Source organism: Schistocerca cancellata, chromosome 1 (genome assembly GCF_023864275.1).
Source record: "Schistocerca cancellata isolate TAMUIC-IGC-003103 chromosome 1, iqSchCanc2.1, whole genome shotgun sequence".
Taxonomy (NCBI): Eukaryota; Metazoa; Arthropoda; class Insecta; order Orthoptera; family Acrididae; genus Schistocerca; species Schistocerca cancellata.
This window is the reverse complement of record NC_064626.1, coordinates 764375264-764394613: the sequence shown is the minus strand read 5'-3', so window position 1 is coordinate 764394613 and position 19350 is coordinate 764375264. Positions and strand designations below refer to the sequence as shown.

The following is a 19350-nucleotide window of genomic DNA, read 5'->3' as shown; positions in this document are numbered from 1 at the left end:
TGATGATGATGATGATGATGATGATGCGAGAATTGAGAGGGTGAAACTGTCTGCCGGAAAACATCCCTGCCTGCCGAAGTGGCCGTGCGATTCTGGGCGCTGCAGTCTGGAACCGCGAGACCGCTACGGTCGCAGGTTCGAATCCTGCCTCGGGCATGGATGTGTGTGATGTCCTTAGGTTAGTTAGGTTTAACTAGTTCTAAGTTCTAGGGGACTAATGACCTCAGAAGTTGAGTCCCATAGTGCTCAGAGCCATTTGACCGATTATCCAATGTTTGTGACCTTTAAACTCGAACACCCTTAAAAATTTACCATGAAAACTATCCCAAATGAAAAAGCACATTTCCTATGTCTTCGATGTCAAAGACATTAGAGATGGAGTACAAGCTTGCATTGAAAAATCAGCCGTGGCCTCATTTGTGGCAGCCCACCGGAATTTGCCCCAAGTGATGTAGGGAAACTAAAGCAGTTTAGATCAGGATACATGAACAAGTACTTTAGCCCTGCTTCTCTCGAATACGAGTCCAGTTCTTCACATCTGTGCCAACTCGCACAGTTTATGTTACTGAATAGTAACAAAAGAGTCTCAGTAGGTAACTCGTATTTTCACACCGCGACACACTGCGGACTGTTTGGACTTAACTCATAACGTTATCACATATCTTGCCGATAAGAGTTAGCAAGTCACTCCCCACCCCTTATTCTCTAGTCATGCAAAGTCTTGCGAAGAAATCTGTTACCTACTTTTTCTAATTCCTCTACCGAACTATCTATCTCTGAATCATTACCGCCATAACGTGCACTAGTGACATCTTCAACGGTGGTAAACAACAGAATCGCGATTAACCGTAACACAATTACTGACGTTCTCACTAAAAGATGTGGTTTTATTTCAAGCTACCGCTAACGAGCAGAATTCTCGCCAAATATGACGGGGTTTATTAGTGAAAATTGGTGTAGGATCGATTCTCTAACGTTTGTGACCTTGTATCTCTAGCTCCTTCAGGAATTTATCATGAAAACTGTTCCATACGGAAGGGTATATTTCCTATGCCTGTGTCGTTAAAGGAAAAATCCAATCCAGTTTTCTGTCAGTAAGCGCTTTCCTAAAACTCGAGTTTCGCTTTTTCGGAATCCGACGACGTGGATTATAGACTGACAGCCTTGCAGCTATAGGGAAAGTCTCCGGAAGACCCACTTCTCTCTACAAACCTCTCATTACTCTAAGATTAGGTAGCTCAGCACAGTTTCCAGCACTGTCCGAACATTCAAAGGCTACTCTCGGCTATGTAGGTGACTGAATAGCTGACTCGACTGAAATAGAATGATCTAGAATCGTACTTATTGCTTTTCGGCAGTTGTCAACCCATGTGTCTATTTACACGTTTCTCTTAGCGCAGAAGAAGAAAAAAGGAAGATTAGATTTTGATGCCCCTCGACAACGAGGTCATCAGAGACGGTACGGTATGTGCACAACAATAGTCGGCGGAGCTGCGCAGACTGCCTAAGCCTATTATTCCCCCCCCCCTCCCCCCTCCTGCCACCACATTGCTGCTGCACCTTGCTTAAAACCGACAGCAAGTCTATATCCATGCGTGAAAGCTCATACGATGTCACATGAATGCTCTCCCCATAGGGTGGGGTTTGAGAGAGAGGAATTGGAGTTTTACAAATGTTGACCCACGAAACAAACAAAATTATCCGAATCTGCGGAAAAAATTAATATTTAGGTCAACATTCGTAAAACCCTAATTCATCTCTCTCAAACCCCACCCCATGGGGGGAGAGGGAGAGTTTTAGTTTTAGCCAATCAAAATTTACGGAGTAAATAAGTATTTTTTATTTATCCGTAACCATTTTCCGCGCAAAAATGAGAATATGGATTTTCTCGAATTACAGTGCTTACTACCAAGAATAAAAACAAATGTTTAAGACAAAATGTACGTAGTTTTTTTTTTATCTAGAATCTGATTCTGCAATTAAAAATGGGGGTTCCCATTTGAAATTTTAAAGTTGCCTCCCGCCCCATCCCCCAGAGGGCTGGGGTGGCGGGCTAATCTTAACACCAGCAGATATCCCCCTCGAAAATCATCAACTTTGGATTCTACACATTTTTTCGTGTGAAGCTTATTTCTCGAGTTATTCAGGTTTGTCAACTTAAAATTTACACCCTGTATATAGCAAAGGACTCGGATTTATGTTGCATATCGGTCATCGCTTGCGACACCACTGTTATTTCAAAGTTAATTATTGTCAATCTGCTTTATTGAAATAAATCTACTAACGTTATTTGCTTGATCTGTTGTACAGCATTCCGAGAACACAGTATCCCTTAAGTACCCTATACGAGACGAGTGGGCAAGACCCCACAATATTCAGTTAAATTACACACAACGTACAGCGAGCATTAACTCCGCGTCCGCCACACATCTTGCGACGTAACTACTGCGAGACTGCCCAGAGTCACCTAGGTGCGTGCCATCCGTGAAGGTTCTGACAGGCGGCGCGAGTGTTTTACACACGATCAGCGCGGTCTGCAAGAACATTCACGTAGTCGGAAGAAGGCTGTAGCGACTAAACTCCACCAGATGCCCACTCATTCTAGGCAGGTAAGGAGTTGCCAGCACGTAAGGGAATACGACAATTACAGCAGAAACCTATGTACAACTAAACGATAGAATAACTTATGAGCTACGGTCGCAGGTTCGAGTCCTGCCTCGGGCATGGGTGTGTGTGATGTTCTTAGGTTAGTTAGGTTTAAGTAGTTCTAAGTTCTAGGGGACTGATGACCACAGCTGTTGAGTCCCATAGCGCTCAGAACCATTTGAACCATTTGAATAACTTATGAACTAGAAAGAGCTTGGGGTAGTAACTTCCTAGTTTGTATTCCACTGACAGTCGGGGAGCCATTTACCAGGTCATCTGCAGTAGTGAGCGAGCTCCGCGTCTCTCATCTGCATTTGTAGACGTAGCTACACTAAACACAGTGTTGTCTACTAGATAACTGTTAAAGCACATCTTGTAAACGCATGAACTGCATTTAAAATGTTTAGTACTCAAATTGGTATTCGGATGTGGAACTCATCGTCAGCGAATACAGAAGAGAACAAACAATTTTAGCATGTCAGTATCTTTAGCACATCAACCGTATGCATAACACTGGGGCCAGGCGGGGTGGCCGAGCGGTTCTAGGCGCTACAGTCCCATAGTGCTCAGAGCCATTTGAACCATAACACTGGCCGCGCGGAGTGACCGCGCGGTTAGAGTCGCCATGTCACGAATTGCATGGCCACTCCCGTCGGATATTCGAGTCCTCCCTCGGGCATGGGTGTGTGTGATGTTCTTAGCATAAGTTAGTTAGAAACCTAAGTCTTCTCACATAATACGTATCTCTTTATAAATTTCGGTACACACACCATCAGATTATTTGACTTGTCGCTCTAACGAAGTAGGCGAGTGTCAGCAATATGTCTCGTGGTCTTATCGTGGCGTGTTTATCTTCTCCCGTTAGGTCAGACGATAGAAATGCCACTTGCACGCTTAGAGTAGCAGATTGACGGTGACCAACTTTAAACAGAACTTTAGTATTCACACACATTTATTAAAATAATAACAAGCATAAAAATAACTTGGTTCTGGATGCTATTTACAATTGACAATCTGAAGTTCCTTTGGTCTTGGTACGTTAATCTTATTCTCACATATCTCTTATACTTGACAAAGTGTCTATACATTTATCTTCACGGCTATGTACAGGAATATGATAATCTTATTAGGCGTAGACTGAAACTTGACTATAGACTAACGCAAACTAATGCAGACTAATGCAGACTGACTGATCGGAGGTCTGTACACTCGTTATAATACCTCGCGCGTTCAGGTATCACTGCGCGAGTGTGATCCGCGAGGAGAAAAGATTCTACGTTAGCAGCAATCTCATTGGCTGCGTTACATATTAATACGCGGATCGGCGGAAGCAGAATTTGGTCCGTCTCTAAGACAGCGCCATCTCGTAGTGCGGAGACGGAAGAGCGCTGCGCCTGCGCTGTTGTGCTTAGCGGGGCGCGCTATAGTGGGAAAGTTGTGTACGCGCTGACTACGCGGAACTATGTGCACAACATATTCAACAAATATTTACTTTCTACGGAGCAACAAACATTCAAGATTCCTACCAGATAAGGCTGCCAGTGGCCGAAACGCGCGCAATACTGGTCGATATCAGTGACCTCCGTCGACTCCTCAATCAGCCACCTTCGCCCCGAGGGCCTCCTAGAGCGCGCGTGTCATAGTGGAGGATCGCGGCCACGTGGGCGCAATGCCGCGATGCGGCCTGCTGGCGTGCGCGGGAACGTCAGGGGGCGTGGCCCGCAGTCACGCGACGCCCTCGCCTCCCCACCAGCCAGCCTCCCCAGTGCCCGCCTGCAGCTGCCACTTCCTCACCACACACGGAATATACTGACACCTCTGCCCTCCAAACATCTGCAACAATTTTCATATCCCTGATACTTTAGTCAGAAAGTGGGATCTGTCGAACTAAAAAAAAAGGGTTCGACTACATAAAATAGTGAAAAGTGTTTGAAGTTCTCAGAAAAACCCTGATAAGCTTCTGGAAGAGACGAGTAATATGCAATACGCACTAGAACCAAGAGGGAAGAATAAGATTGAAATACTGTCTTTATGTTTGGGAGTGACATTCGCGTGGAAAGGACAACCATGATACTATTCACGGACGACATTGCTGTCCTCAGATGAAGTCAGGAATAATCACAAAAATTTTTGAATGAAAAAAGCATCTACACACACACACACACACACACACACGCACACACACTGCAAACAGTGTGTAAAGGTACAGGGTACTCTCCACTGTAGCAGTTGTTAGGGCTTTTTGCCGTTCCATTCACGTATGGACTGCGGAAAGAATGATTGCTTGGGCGCCTCTGTGCGTGTTGAAATCAATCTAATATTGTCTTCGTAGTTCCTACTGCAGTTGTTTGTAGGGAGTTGTAGTATAATCCTAGATTCATCACTTAAAGTTGATTCTTTGAACTTACTAAGCAGGTTTTGATGGAATAGTTTGCGTCAGTCTTCAAGCGTCTGCCAGTTTAGCTCTTTCAGCATCTCCGAGCCTCTCTCCCATGTATCAAACAAACTTTTCACCGTTCCTGCTGCCCTTCCATGTATACTTTCATTATTTCCTGTGAGCCATTGGTACAGGTCCAAGACACTTGAGCAATATTCTAGGATGGGTCGCTCGAGTATTTTGTAAGCAATCTCCCTTGTAGAGTCATTGCAGTTCTCCAACATTCTTCCAATAAACCAACGTCTGTCATCTGTTTTGCCTACTGTCCAGCCTATGTGATCGTTTCATTTCACATCTCTACAACGTGATACACTGAGGCATATAAACTAATTCACTAATTCCAACTGTGGCTCGGTGATATTATAGGATTCTACATTTTTTCGTTTTGTGAAGTGCAAAATTAAGTGTAAATACAAATTACAGCTGCTGTCATTCACTTTATGATATATTTTATTTCTGTCGCTAATTTGCACACACATATAGCTCACTTCACTTTATACGTGCCAAGGCAATTCTCTAATTAACAATAAATTAAGCATTCGGCATGTTTTATTTGAAGAGGAGTCAGAGGTGGCTGTAAAGTGGTTCAGCTTTAGTTTTATATGTTACTCAACAACGATGGACGATTTAACCTATTTTAATTAAAGGCAAGAAAAATTTTTTAAAGATGAATAGCATAAGCTGCATAGTGGTAAGTAGGCCTACACAGATTCAGTATACAGATCAAGTGTCTAGAATTTTTCTATTAATGTAAACCTTGACGCGATTTACGAAACGCGATAAGTTCAAATGGTTCAAATGACTCTGAGCACTATGGGACTTAACTTCTGAGGTCATCAGTCCCCTAGAACTTAGAACTACTTAAATCTAACTAACCTAAGGACATCACACACATCCATGCCCGAGGCAGGATTCGAACCTGCGACCGTAGCGGTCACGCGGTTCCAGACTGTAGCGCCTAGAACCGCTCGGCCACCCCGGCCTGCCACATGATAAGTGAACACCGAATTGGACTGACAGCAAAGAAAGACGAAAGTAATCAGCACTAGCAGAAATGTGATTAGCTATAAACTTCTCATCAAAATTGGAGACCACGTAGTGTTTTAAGTGAAAGATTTTTCTGCTCAGTAAAAAAAGTAACGGATGATCGACAAAGAGAGGAGAGCACAGGAAGCAGATCAGAACAGGCAAAGAGGTCATTCCTGGCTACAAGAGGTATAGCTGTACGAAACTTGTTATCTGAGTAATAAATTTCTCAGGAAATACTTATGGAGCATAGAATTTTCTGGAAGTGTCCCGTGGGCTGTGCGAATACCAGGAAAGTAGAGAATCAAAGCTTTTGAGATGTGATAATGCCGGAAAGTAATGGACTGATAAGATAAGGAATGAGAGATCCTCCTCAGAAGCGAAGAGAAAAGGAATACGCAGGAAATACTACCTGAAAGAACGGTCAAGATGATAGGATATGTGGTAAGACGTTAGGGAATAGCTTCCATAGTACTTGAGTAAACCGTAGGGAACAAAACTGTAACTAAAGACAAATACTGGAATATACCCAACACATAATCGAGGACGTGGAATGTACGTGCTGATCTTAGTTGGAGAAGTTGGCACAGGTGAGGAAGTCGTGGCGGGCTGCATCAAAGCAGTCAGAATAACGATGACAAAAATATATTGTAGAGAAGATAAGCGTCTCTTTACAAAGACAACACAATTTGCCCAAAGACATCTTGGATTTGATGAAATATGATCGCTAGATAGCTCCTGCCACCTTGTTCGAAGTTCGTCGAAAGGCTAGTCGTGGTGGGGATAGGTGGAAGTCCTCTATCAATTCACCACATCTCGTCCTCCTACCAACATTTGATAAGATATATTTACCCCGTAGGTCTTCGTCAGACAAGTCGTCAGTGGTCAATGATTGAGGGTCTGAAATGTAACTATCATATAGGCTTACTTGTAGGTACTGTCTGTTCAGGTTTTCCTTCGTGGTCGGTGAGAAGCGAGCGGCCGCGCGTCTTGGATGTTATTACACTGTCGCGGCCAGTGAACAGGGGCACAGTAAGTTACTACCACTTTCCTACTGAAATGCTTCCAAAGCAAAAAAAAAAAAAAAAAATACATTACTTGCGATTGGCTCTTCATTTAGAGCAACTATTGGTTTAAAGCTGATACCATGATCAAACTAACACTCGCAAAATTGAGAATTAGCACTTTCTTTCCTCGACATCCCCCAATTTTTTACGCAAGCTCAAACGGTCTGTTCTTCACAGACAACATTCGACAGTAACGGCATTGAGGCTGGTACTGCAGCACCGAATTGTCTGGTAAAACCCGAAGCATGTACCCTGACGAACGCTTCTGTTGTCAGCGTATCCTTACCAAGGGAAAAAGTGATAAAATAGTAAGTGAAATTCATTATATCAACTGGGAATTTATTGCTTAGAAAATACTTGTACAGTCTATAAGAGGACTGCTAAGGACTTTTTGGATGCACACGAGGGGAGTTCAATAAGCAATGCAACACTTTTTTTTCTGAAAGTGGGTTCATTTTATTCAGGATTCCAATACACCATATTATTCCCCACTTTTTTAGCTACAAATCATTATTTTTCAACATAATCCTGTTCAATACGATGGCCGTACGCCACCTTACTGAGAGAGCCTGTATCCCCGCCTTGTACCACCCTGCTGGTCGACATCTGAGCTATATCAATAATCCCCATTATCCATGTACCGGTTATCGCGGAGTGCATCCTTCAATGGGCCAAGCGGATGGAAGTCAGAAGTAGAAAGGTGGTGTGGCGCCACTCCATGGATTGCCGTTTTGTTTCCAGTTCGAAGTGGTGAAACCTTGTTTCAGTGCCTGTGACGATGATCGACAAAAAGTTGTCACGACTGGCCTCGCAATGCGCAAGCACTTCCCCCAGATGTTCCTTCGTTGCCCTTTATGGTCTCCTGTTAGGCGGCGAGGAACACAGCGCGTACACAGTTTTGAGTTCCCCAACAGGTGGACAAGTGTGTCAGCAATACCAACAGAGACGTCCAGTGGTACACTATCACCTTTTTACGATGATGGCAGACGTCTCGCCCAACGCCTCGACGTGCTTTTGTTCATTTTAAGGTTGTTTTCCATCAAAAGAAACTCAGTGACGGGTCTCCGCTTGCAAAGCACCTCCGTTACAGGCTCCAGTTTGAAGGCTACGTATAACGCTGTCACTTACCGAAACGTCATGAATCTATAGGAACTGAAGCGTGAATATTCCACGATGTCCCAGAACGAATTCCGTATCTTTACAACCGAAATCGACTGATAAAAAAATGTTGCATTCCTTATCGAACGCCCCTCGTATTAGGTGAAAATAACGAGCATATTGGGCCGACTGGCGGAAGAATATGGCAGGAGAACTTAAAAATCTGAACTGACAGGCAGTCCAAGTAAAAGGTAAGAATATTAGGTTTTAAAGTCCCATCGACGACGAAATCGTTAGCTACAGAACACAAGTTCGGCTTGAAGACTGTTGAGGAAGGAAATTGACCGTCCCCTCTAGAAAGGTGTTATCCAGGAATCTCTCTCAAGCAGCTTAGTAAAATCATGAAAAACCTAAATTTTCATGGAGTGACGGTAATTTGGACCCCTCTACTTACATCCGATGGTTAAGCAGATGTGTTAAACTGCCACGATAGCTGAATTGAGGCGCTCGGCCTATTCCGTCTTGCAACGTTTGAACAGCCCTGTTGCTGAAGCTGGCATGCCCAGCCACTGATTATTCCTTCCGCAATTGTTGCAGCTGAACTGCTACTTTGTTGGCGGAGCTCCATTATTTTAACTTCGGTACAAGGCTACACTGAAGAGCCAAAGAAACTGGTACACCTGTCTAATATCGTGTAGGGCCCCCGCGAGCACGCAGAAGTGCCGCAACACGATGTGACATGAACTCGACTATCGTCTGAAGTAGTGCTGAAGGGAACTGACACCATGAATCCTGCAGGCCTGTCCATAAATCCGTAAGGGTATGAGGGCGTGAGTACATCTTCTGAACAGCACGTTGTAAGGCATCCTAAATATGCATTATCCTGCTAAAATTGCCCTAGTCCGTCGTAATGTACAATGGAGATGAATGTGTGCAGGTAATCAGACAAGATGCCTACGTACGTGTCACCTGTCAGAGTCGTATTTAGACGTATCAGGGGTCCCATATCACTCCGAATGCACATGCCCCACACCATTACAGAGCCTCCAACAGCTTGAACAGTCCCCTGTTGACATGCAAGGTCCATGGATTCATGAGCTTTTCTCCATACCCATACATGTCCATCCGCTCGATACAATTTGAAACGAGCTCGTCGGATCAGGCAACATGTTTCCAGTCACCAACAGTCCAGTGTCGGCGTTGACGGGCCCAGGCGAGGTGTAAAGCGTTGTGTCGTGTAGTCATCAAGGGTACACGATGGGTCTTCGGCTCCGAAAGCCCATATCGATGATGTTTCGTTGAATGGTTCGCACGCTGACACTTGATGGCCCAGCACTGAAATCTGCAGCAATTTGCGGAAGGGTTGCACTTCTGTCACGTTGAACGATTCTCTTCAGTTGTCGTTGGTCCCATTCTTGCAGGATCTTTTTCCAGCCGCAGCGATGTCACAGATTTGATGTTTTACCGGATTCCTGATATTGACGGTACACTCGTGAAATGATCGTACGGGAAAATCACCTCTTCATCGCTACCTGGGAGATGCGGTGTCCCACCGCCCGTGCGCCGACTATAAGACCACGTTCAAACTCATTTAAATCTTGATAACCTGCCATTGTAGCACAGTAACCGATCTAACAACTGCGCCAGATACTTGTTGGTTTACATAGGCGTTGCCGACATCAGCGCCGTATTCTATCTGTTTGCATATCTCTGTATTTGAATAACCGTGCCTATACCATTTTCTTTGGCGCTTCATTGAAAATGCCTTCAGAAGAGACTTGCTAACATTTAATTTATGTTATATGTTATATCTTTTTCTGATATGGTTATCTTGTTACATGTAGTCTGCATTTTATAAGCTCTCTACTTCAGCCGTCATTAGTTACTTTGTAGCTCAAAAGCAAACCTTACTAATGTTTTTAGTGTGTCATTATCTAATCTAACCACCTGAGCATAACATGATATGATTCGAGTACATTCCATTGCCCTCGATTTTCTTTTGTCGCAGTCATCTTGTAACCTCTTTTCATAACACTCTTGCACCACGACCTTTCCAAATCAACATCTGTAACTTGAGGCCAGGCAAGCCATAAAGCTGACTACAACATTCTCTTGTAGAAGATGGAAGGTGCTGAGTTACCACGACTGGAGCCTCCGTTTAAGCATAGAAGTGAGCTCGATTACCATACGCTATTCGCTGTCACGTGCTACCAGGGCTGGAACATTGACAACACGACATGTTACGAGACCTGGGCCACTGCAGTGGTGACCTGAATTACACCATGCCTAGGCCTGGCAGTGAACTGGTTCCGTGAACTACGTGAACAAAAGTGACATCCTGTCTTAACAGAGCCACGTCGAATGACCATAAATACTGCCTGCCCCAGTCATGCAGCTATCTGTCGTCGACCGCAGCTCACACCGAGAAGCGTTCAGCACCAGCTGTCGACCCCAAGTGGGACGTATCGTCTTAACTTGAACTAGACGCTGCATCCGCTGGGTGCTAGTCCAGGGGTATCGTCTCGTTCTGATGCTCCTGGGGAGCTGACGAGTCTCAGCTGGGGGCCTACTACTGGCGGACATCAGTCGACTCCAGAACGCTTTCTGGGGTCCCTGGTTCACAGATCGGATTTCAGTGGCTCCTGCACCGCGTCTCCCGCGAGCTATTGGCTACTGGCTGGTTGCTGCATCTGCACCTAACGGTGTGATCAGCCTAAACTGGAGTTTGCTAACGCTGCGTGCTCGACGTCGGTAAGTCTGACAGTTCCTGAGCCGTTATGGTGCTGACTTCGCTTCTTCCTTGGCTGGCTGGCTGACATTGCGTCTTCGTGCAGGGGGCTCTCTCCTGCTGCCGCGTGCTGAGCCAAGCAAACATCGCCACCGAGGGACAACACGTGCCACTGGTGCACTGACTGCTGTGGCTGTGTTTACTGTGCTAAACAAAACCAGTTATCATTTTCTCTGCCTTCATGATTCGACGACGGTTGGAAAACTGGTTCTTCGTACCTGCTGCTTCGTCAACCACCTGCATCGTCATTGTGGTCTATTACAAGGTCAAAACACTTGGGACCACCCTGGCCCCGTTAGGGGACTGTCCATTCCATTGAACAGCTCTTCCTCATCTTTTGCTGCTTCTGACAGAATTACAGTGTCGTCGGCAACCGTTTTTATTTCCCCTTTCTGAACTTTAATTCCCTTGTCAAACTTCTTCTTGGTTACCTTTACTGCTTGCTTATTCCACATAATGTATATCATATCCTTCGACTATTATAATAGCAGTCTTGTTTCTTTCTCTCCCTGTATTTTATCCTTGCTGCTTTCAAAATTTCAAAGAGTGAAATCTAGTCAACATTCGTGGAGGTATGTTCCATGTATGCAACAAACTGAAGACAGTTTGTTTATTGTTATAGACGTTTTGCTTCTTTTATTTGTGAAGCATCTTCAGTGGCCTGTAATACATGCCTCTTTTTATACATATAATAGAAGTATTATGTGGTAGTTACAATATGTTACTATGTTACATTTTGTCGTGTTTTTCTCATTTTTTAAAGTTAGAATCAACTTTTGTTGCATAAATTTCGTGATTGGAAATTAACATTCGGTGTTACATAGATTGCCAAGAGCTTTCTCTACATCTGAAAGTGATATAAACGTAGCTTTCTTCAGCCTGTTTTCTAAGATAAATAGTAGGTTGACTGCTGCCTCGTGTATTCCCTACATTCTTCCAGAATCCAGACTGATCTTTCCCCAGGTCGGTTTCTGCAAGTTTTTCCTGTCTTCTGTAAATAACTCGTGTCAGTGTTTCGGAAAAAAGATTTATTGAACTGATGGGCCGATACTATTCACACCTGTCAGCACCTGAATTCTTTGGAATTGGAATTATCACATTCTTCTTGAAGTTTGAGGCTATTTCGTCAGCCTTATGTATCATGCACACCAGAGAAAATAATGATGGTACTGAAGCGCCACCTTTCCCAGTCACTGCCGGTTATTGGTAACTCGAGGAACTTTTTTGTAGATTTGTGGTAAGGACTATAGGACCAAACTGCTGAGGTCATCAGTCTCCAGGCACTACTTAACCTAACTTAAACTAACTTACACTACGGACAACACACACACATCCATGTCCATGGGAGGACTCGGATCTCCGACTGGGGAAGCCGCACGAAACGTGACAATGCGCCCCAGACCGCGCGGCTGCAACTTGAGGGAAACATCTTATGCATCACATTGTTAGCACCGTGTTTTCAAACAGTAGATGCTTCACAGTAAAAAAGATAGCCGGAGTAGTGGTCGGTTAAGACTGAAATGTTCTAGGGTGCTGAGCTTTCATTCGTATGATGGAAGAAACCCGAGACATAGCACAAGGCAAAATTTCTGGGTTATGTTTTTAAATGTTAAATGTTATAGTGATGTTACTATGTGCAATAATCGTAAGGGTATTGATAAATGTTTGCTCAGTGTAAAATGGTTCAAATGGCTCTGGGCACTATGAGACTTAACATCTATGGTCATCAGTCCCCTAGAACTTAGAACTACTTAAACCTAACTAACCTAAGGACATCACACAACACCCAGTCATCACGAGGCAGAGAAAATCCCTGACCCCGCCGGGAATCGAGCCCGGGAACCCGGGCGCGGGAAGCGAGAACGCTACCGCACGACCACGGGCTGCGGACTTGCTCAGTGTAAGAAAATAAAGAAGTGGAGTTAGCGACTGATTATTCAGAAAGCCGGACTTTACGTGTTTCATGACGTGCGCTTTTCAGCAAGTGGTAGCTCATTTCTGGAGAGCTGACTAGCATATCGATTTGCCAAAGGACATTCCCTTATCCGTTTATGATGAAGAACGAACGTTTTCGTAATATACAGTTATATCACAATAATTTCCGTTCTTTATTTTTTATAGAGGACAAACCATCCATTTTCCCTCAGTAAAGATGACATAGATCTCTTGTTCGTAACTGAACGCTGTCTAGGAGAAATCAAAATGAGCTTTCAACATCGTTCACTGATAGTGTCAGTTTTTTAATATACTTTCTAGACGATCTATTACGTCTTAATTATTCTACCCAAAAGTCCATCATTGCCGTTTCAGAAGCTGTTTGCGAGACCGCTGTTCTTCTCTGTATAGGAGAAAACTCTCAAATGTACAAACTAAACTCTGTATCACGTACAAGATCGTCTTATAGAGAGATTCAACTTTATTCCTAATATCTAATAACTGAGATTTGTATGCTAGCTTTTCACACCATCCAACAAATAAGATATCAAGAGTGCAGCAACAGTGCCTCGGAACACGTTGGCGAACACAACCAAGTGCAAAGGCTGCGTTGCGGAGTGCGAGGAGACCACGTCAGAGCCGGCGGAGAGGACCAATCTGGCGGGGTTGCGCCTGACTCAACGCCTTCATGAATAGCGGCGAGCGGCGCTGCGTGGGGCGCGCCAGGGTGCGGGGTGGTTTACTTTTTGGGGCACGTGCCGCTAATCCTAGGCCATCCATTAGCGCCGCCCGCTCGGACACGGATACACAGCACGCCGCGCGGAGTGTCAACTGTGACTCAAGCACACCACGCTGCAGCCTGCGGCGCCAGAGCCACCTCCGACCTCCTCCCCATCCCGCCAAGGCGGCTACCGAAACGCGTAGGACATTACCCTGCTAGCAGCAGTTAAAAGGAACAGGACCATCAACAAAACGGTTACGGAATCCAGAGTCGAGGACAATAAGAATTTTTCAGCCTGCCGGTGAAATTTTGTGACCGATTCGTATTTAAAGTCACTGCACTTTGTCCAACGTTTTTCCCGTGAGGAGAAACCGTATAAATCTCCTTATTCTGGTTTAACAATACATCAAAAGAAAGAATACATAATTTTACACATGAAACTATATGGTTTCAGAGACATTTTCAATTCTCAGACATCTGTGATGTGTATATGGCCACTGAAGCGACAAATGAAAATTTGTACGAAGGCCAGGATTCGAAACTGAGGATGAAATGATGATGAGGACAACACAACACCCAGTCCACGAGCTGTTAATAACGTGTGAACACATTTGCGTAACTGTTATAGAACTTTTAGCATTTACAAAGAAGAATGCTGCAGTCACTAAGACTACAAAGCATACTCAGTGACAATAAGCAACATCATTCAAATAACAATCACTTACTCATCCCATGACAAGACGTAATAAAGATGAATATCGGTTCTGTCAAAAGCTGCTAACATGGAGTTCTCCACCAAATGTGAGACAGTATGGAAAACGGATGCGAACAAAAATAAAGCAGAATACGAGCAACATACTTGCAACGCATTTGAATCGATCAGTTCACTCACGGATTTTGTAAGGAGGAACAAATGTATTACATGCATCCACAGAACACCGTATGACGGAACCAGTTTCAGTTTTATGTAAAACAAAAACAAATACTGAATCATTTACCTCATCCAATGTTGCAGATGCGAGAAACATATCTACAATCCAATTCAAAGAGTACAATACACGCAAGAAATCGTAATAAGGAACACAATGCGAAGAAATCAGTTTCAGTTTACTGTGAAACGAAAACAAATACGTAAGACTTTCAACCACCCAATAAAAAAACGGCATGAGGAAGGATTGAAAAACTTGCAGCGTTCCAGGTGGCCTGGCAGCAAACCAAGGACTTGTCACTGAAAGTACCTATATAAGTTTCAGCTCCTGGTTAATCCTGCTGCCGCAGCCAGGATACAAGTCGCCGCCGCTGATGAAGGGTCTAGTGTTGAACTCTGTGTTGCCCTAGCGTGTGGATAGACCTTGTGAGAGCAAGACCATCCACCGATGTAGTCGGTCTGTTGGGGTTGCTGTTACGATTTAAGCCGTAATTTCATCGCAGATGCCACTTATGCTTCCTAATTTCATGCTCTACATCCTTCCGTGACAACTCGTCTGCAAGAACCCACAACGCGTGCGTGTTGACAAATTGATTCGTCCTAAGGAGGCGGCCAAGATGGCAGAACGGCTGCTTGCCCAGCCACAGAAGACAATGGGAGAATGACAATGCTAGTCAAGATATTATGGCTCTGCACATGTAAACATCCAGTGTTGACAGTACCTCAACAAGGACTCCTGCAAAAAGGCAGGCCTGGGTTGGTGCCTGGAATAACCACCGTCATCGGAGTGTGAAGTCACAGGATGGCTTTATTAGCGCCCGAGAGAGAAACTCGTTTTACCGACTCTGGCGAAAGTGGCTGCACTCACAAGTAGAAAATTGCAGTTGCAGGTAACTAAACAAGTCCCTCACAGAAATCAGTTGATAGACGCCTTTTCTAGTATTGAATGTCAACTTAGCGTCAACCATCTTTCCTTGTCCCGTCCACAGCCAACCGTGAAGCGTTCCCTGTCGTTAATCTGGAGCGAATGGTTTCCAGAACAAATGCCGCTCTGGTTGTTATTTCGTGCGATCTGCAGTTTCGTTTAGTTTTGGCAAACAGAGGGATTGGTCAGAAAAGGCAGCAGCGTTGTCGCATCTCCCCATTATAGGGGCCAACATGATCAGTTGAGAGAGCCAGTGAGAGGCCGAAAGATAGGTCAAAGTGGAAGATAGGTCAAAGTGGTTGGGAGAGAGTGTATCAGTATCACCTGCCTAACGCCCCTTGATGGCCGGACTGGACTTTATAATTTCACACATCTGTAGATCAGTCACTCTTGCTTCATACCAGCACCAAATGTACTCAGTAAATATGGTGTGGAGAGTGAATGCCTTGTGACCAATTCTGTGACGCCAGAAAGAGAGAACGATAGGAAGCCGCAACGTCAAGCCAGGCCGCAGCCAAGTCCAGGAGCAAACCTCTTACAGAACATCACATACTGATGGTTTAAGGCCCGCAGACGACTGACACAGGGGATTGTATCAGCATGCCAGAAGAAAACTTTGGAGAGTTTTGGCGAGCACCAAACACAAACGAAATCAGACGGGAGAGAGCGGGGGTGATTAAATTTGTTGAAGGAGACGGGAAGGGAAGGGTTAAATGAATTAATTCATGAATCTGCAGATTCTAGAAGCTCTGAGAACTATGACTACAATGGGCTCCAAACGTATTCAAGACACAAATTTGTTTATTAACATTATCAGCTTTCACAAACTAGGAAAACTTAGTTGCTGATTTTGCAATGTTTAGCTAAGTAATTATGCCTTGGCTTTTAATTTCTCTGTTTCCTCTCCTCTGACGGCCTAGAATTGGTATTTTGCATAGGACTAGCAACACTATTCCGAGAAGTGTTACGAAAAAAGAAAATAAAAAGCGTTGTCATGAACGTGAACATCAAGAGAGCCACAGCCAAAACGCCTTTGTGGACAGGGTCCTTGTCCTCATGAAAGACGATATTGTTTTCACTTCGAAATCCTCTCACGTATTTTTTCATTCTGTTGATCCATCAGACTTTCATAGTACACGGTGGTAGCTGTTTTACCATTTTCAGGGTAGTCCACAAAGCGTAACTCTTTTACATCCGAAAAAATATTATAATTCCGATAGAGAAAATCTGCTTTGCATCTTCTGGTGCAGGCTGACCGACTTCCACCCAAGGCTTGCATTCCAGTCTCATTTATGAGATGAAGTGATAGACCCTGATCTCGTACACAGCAAGAAATCTGCGCACAATAGACTGATTCTGCTTAGAGGGTCCAGTTATAGCAAAGATAAACAGTTTAGCATTTTACGTACGTTTATCAGCATTCGACAATTGTGGCATCAACATTGAGCGAAGTTATTCCGAATAAATTCCTCGTGTAGGCTAAATCGTACAGCACTCTGTCTTCTGATATGGCTATAGGGTCTTGTATAATTGACCACTGTACAATAATATTTTATGCACTCTCTTTAGGCTTCTCTCAGACTCCGAAGTTTTATGACATGCTTCGCGTGGATTATATTCAAAAGCAGTGCGGCCACGATTGAATTCAGTCATCGCTTTGCTAAATGTTGAAAACTAAAAAGGAAATACGCCAGAGTTGGATGACTATTCATTGCCAAAATCGGCCAAAACAAAACTGCGACAATTTGGTATTCCTGTTTATCTAGTCGAGCAAAAATATAAACAACAGGAATTAGTTAAAATGGTGTCGAAACAAAATTACAGCACACATCAAGTCAGTGGTTGACTTACGTCACTGTCCAACATTTATCAACAAAATGAAAACAAATTTCATCAATGCCATCATCTCTGTTCCAGGTAGAAAATCTTCTCCTTGCTCCTACAATCGGGTATGTGGGATTTGAAGACGAAGAGAATACTGAAGCTGACGGCAGTTGTTGGCGGCGTGTTCATAAGAGAGCCAACAGAATGACAACAGCATCAATGTCACAGCGACAACCTCCGTCACGAACAACAGGTTAGATGCAGCGCTGCCAAAGCAGTACATCCTATCACAAAAGCTTTATGTACAACAAACAAAGGACAAAGGGCGCATGTGATGGGTGTGTGTGTGTGAGTGACAGCACACGGGCCGCCAGACTGAGTGCTTTCCATTCACTGGAGTCACCAGCTGAGCGTCCTTCAAGATAGTGTGATAGGACCACCACTGTTCACGATACATATAACTGACCTACTAGACAACTTCTGTAGCTCTACCGCCAAATAAATCAGCAGCTAGACGAGATTTATACCAGGAATTCCAAGCAAGTGTAACTCTTGTATGAAGAAGGTCGCTTAGATAATACACGTTCGATAGTTTTTTGAGTACTGTTCATTGGTGTAGGGCCCTTACCAAGTAAGATTAACGAAAGAGATATACGTTATCCAGATGAGAGCTGAGTGTTCACTACGAGTTCATTTAAGCAGTACGAAGCGTTATAGAAATCACAGAGTGAAAAAATAGTTCTTCTTGCAAATTAGATTTTCCATCACGATCACGAGGGCATATAATAAAAGAAATACGGTATCACTGATCAAACCAAGCATTATCCCCACTGATTACCATGAGACTGAATCTGTTCTGTGGTATTGTATTCACGTAATGCGATAAGGAAAGCAAGTAAACGTAGCATAGGTGAGCATAGCAGCGCTACGGGCCACTATACTGACATAAGCGACTTTGACAAAGGACAGATTGTTATGAGCCGACGACTGAGAACGAACAGCTGGTCTGGCGTGAGCGTCTATGAGAAGTAGATGAAGGAATATGAAACCACGAGTGGACCACAAGGCTTTAGATGTCCGCGCTTCATCACAGAACGTAGAGGCAGCAAAGTAGGACAGGCGGCGATCTGTAGCACATCTGACGACAGACCACAGTGCTGGTGCAGGAACAAGTGTTTCGGAGAGCATCATTGAGCACACATTCTTAACGTGGGGTTCAGCAGTAGAATACCCATAGCTGTCAACGTGGGCGTTGACCCGACTGCTTAGCCAGTTACGATTGCATTGGTATGGGATCATCGAATTTGAGCCGTGAACCAATTGAAATCAATCACGTTTCTAGTTAAACCAGATGAATGTTCGTGTCCGGATACGACGTCATACATCGCACTCAGACGTCGGTCGGTGGGGCCAGTATTATGCCATGTAAGACGTTCGCGTTAGCGTCAATGGAACCTGTGACAGTAATCAAAGGCACTATGACAGTGTCGTCTACGTGACGATTATTACGTACCACATCCATCCATTCATGTTTGAAGTCTTCACCGACTGCATGACATCTTCACGTAGGATAACTGTCCAGCCGGCCGCGGTGGTCTAGCGGTTCAGGCGCTCAGTCCGGAACCGCGCGACTGCTACGGTCGCAGGTTCGAATCCTGCCTCGGGCATGGATGTGTGTGTTGTCCTTAGGTTAGTTAGGTTTAAGTAGTTCTAAGTTCTAAGGGACTGATGACCACAGATGTTAAGTCCCATAGTGCTCAGAGCCATTTGAACCTTTTGATAACTGTCCACGTCACAAGCCTAGAATCGTTATGCAGTCGTTTTAAGAGCATGATTGTGAAATAACACTGATGTCTTGACCACCAAATTCTTATGACGTGAATCCGATGGAACACCTATGAGATGCTGTCGATCGCGAGCTTCGCGCCCACGAGCCACCCATCCGAAATTTAGGA

The 19350-nt window shown here is 44.4% G+C and overlaps 1 long non-coding RNA gene across 1 annotated transcript in view; it reads left to right on the top strand.

Annotated features, from left to right (window-relative positions):
- Window positions 1-19350, top strand: part of LOC126162236 (uncharacterized) — a 445390-nt gene that overhangs the window by 223948 nt on the left and 202092 nt on the right. Inside the window, exon 2 of the long non-coding RNA XR_007535038.1 lies at window positions 17489-17648. This is a non-coding gene — a long non-coding RNA (uncharacterized LOC126162236). The remainder of the gene's footprint in view (window positions 1-17488; window positions 17649-19350) is intronic.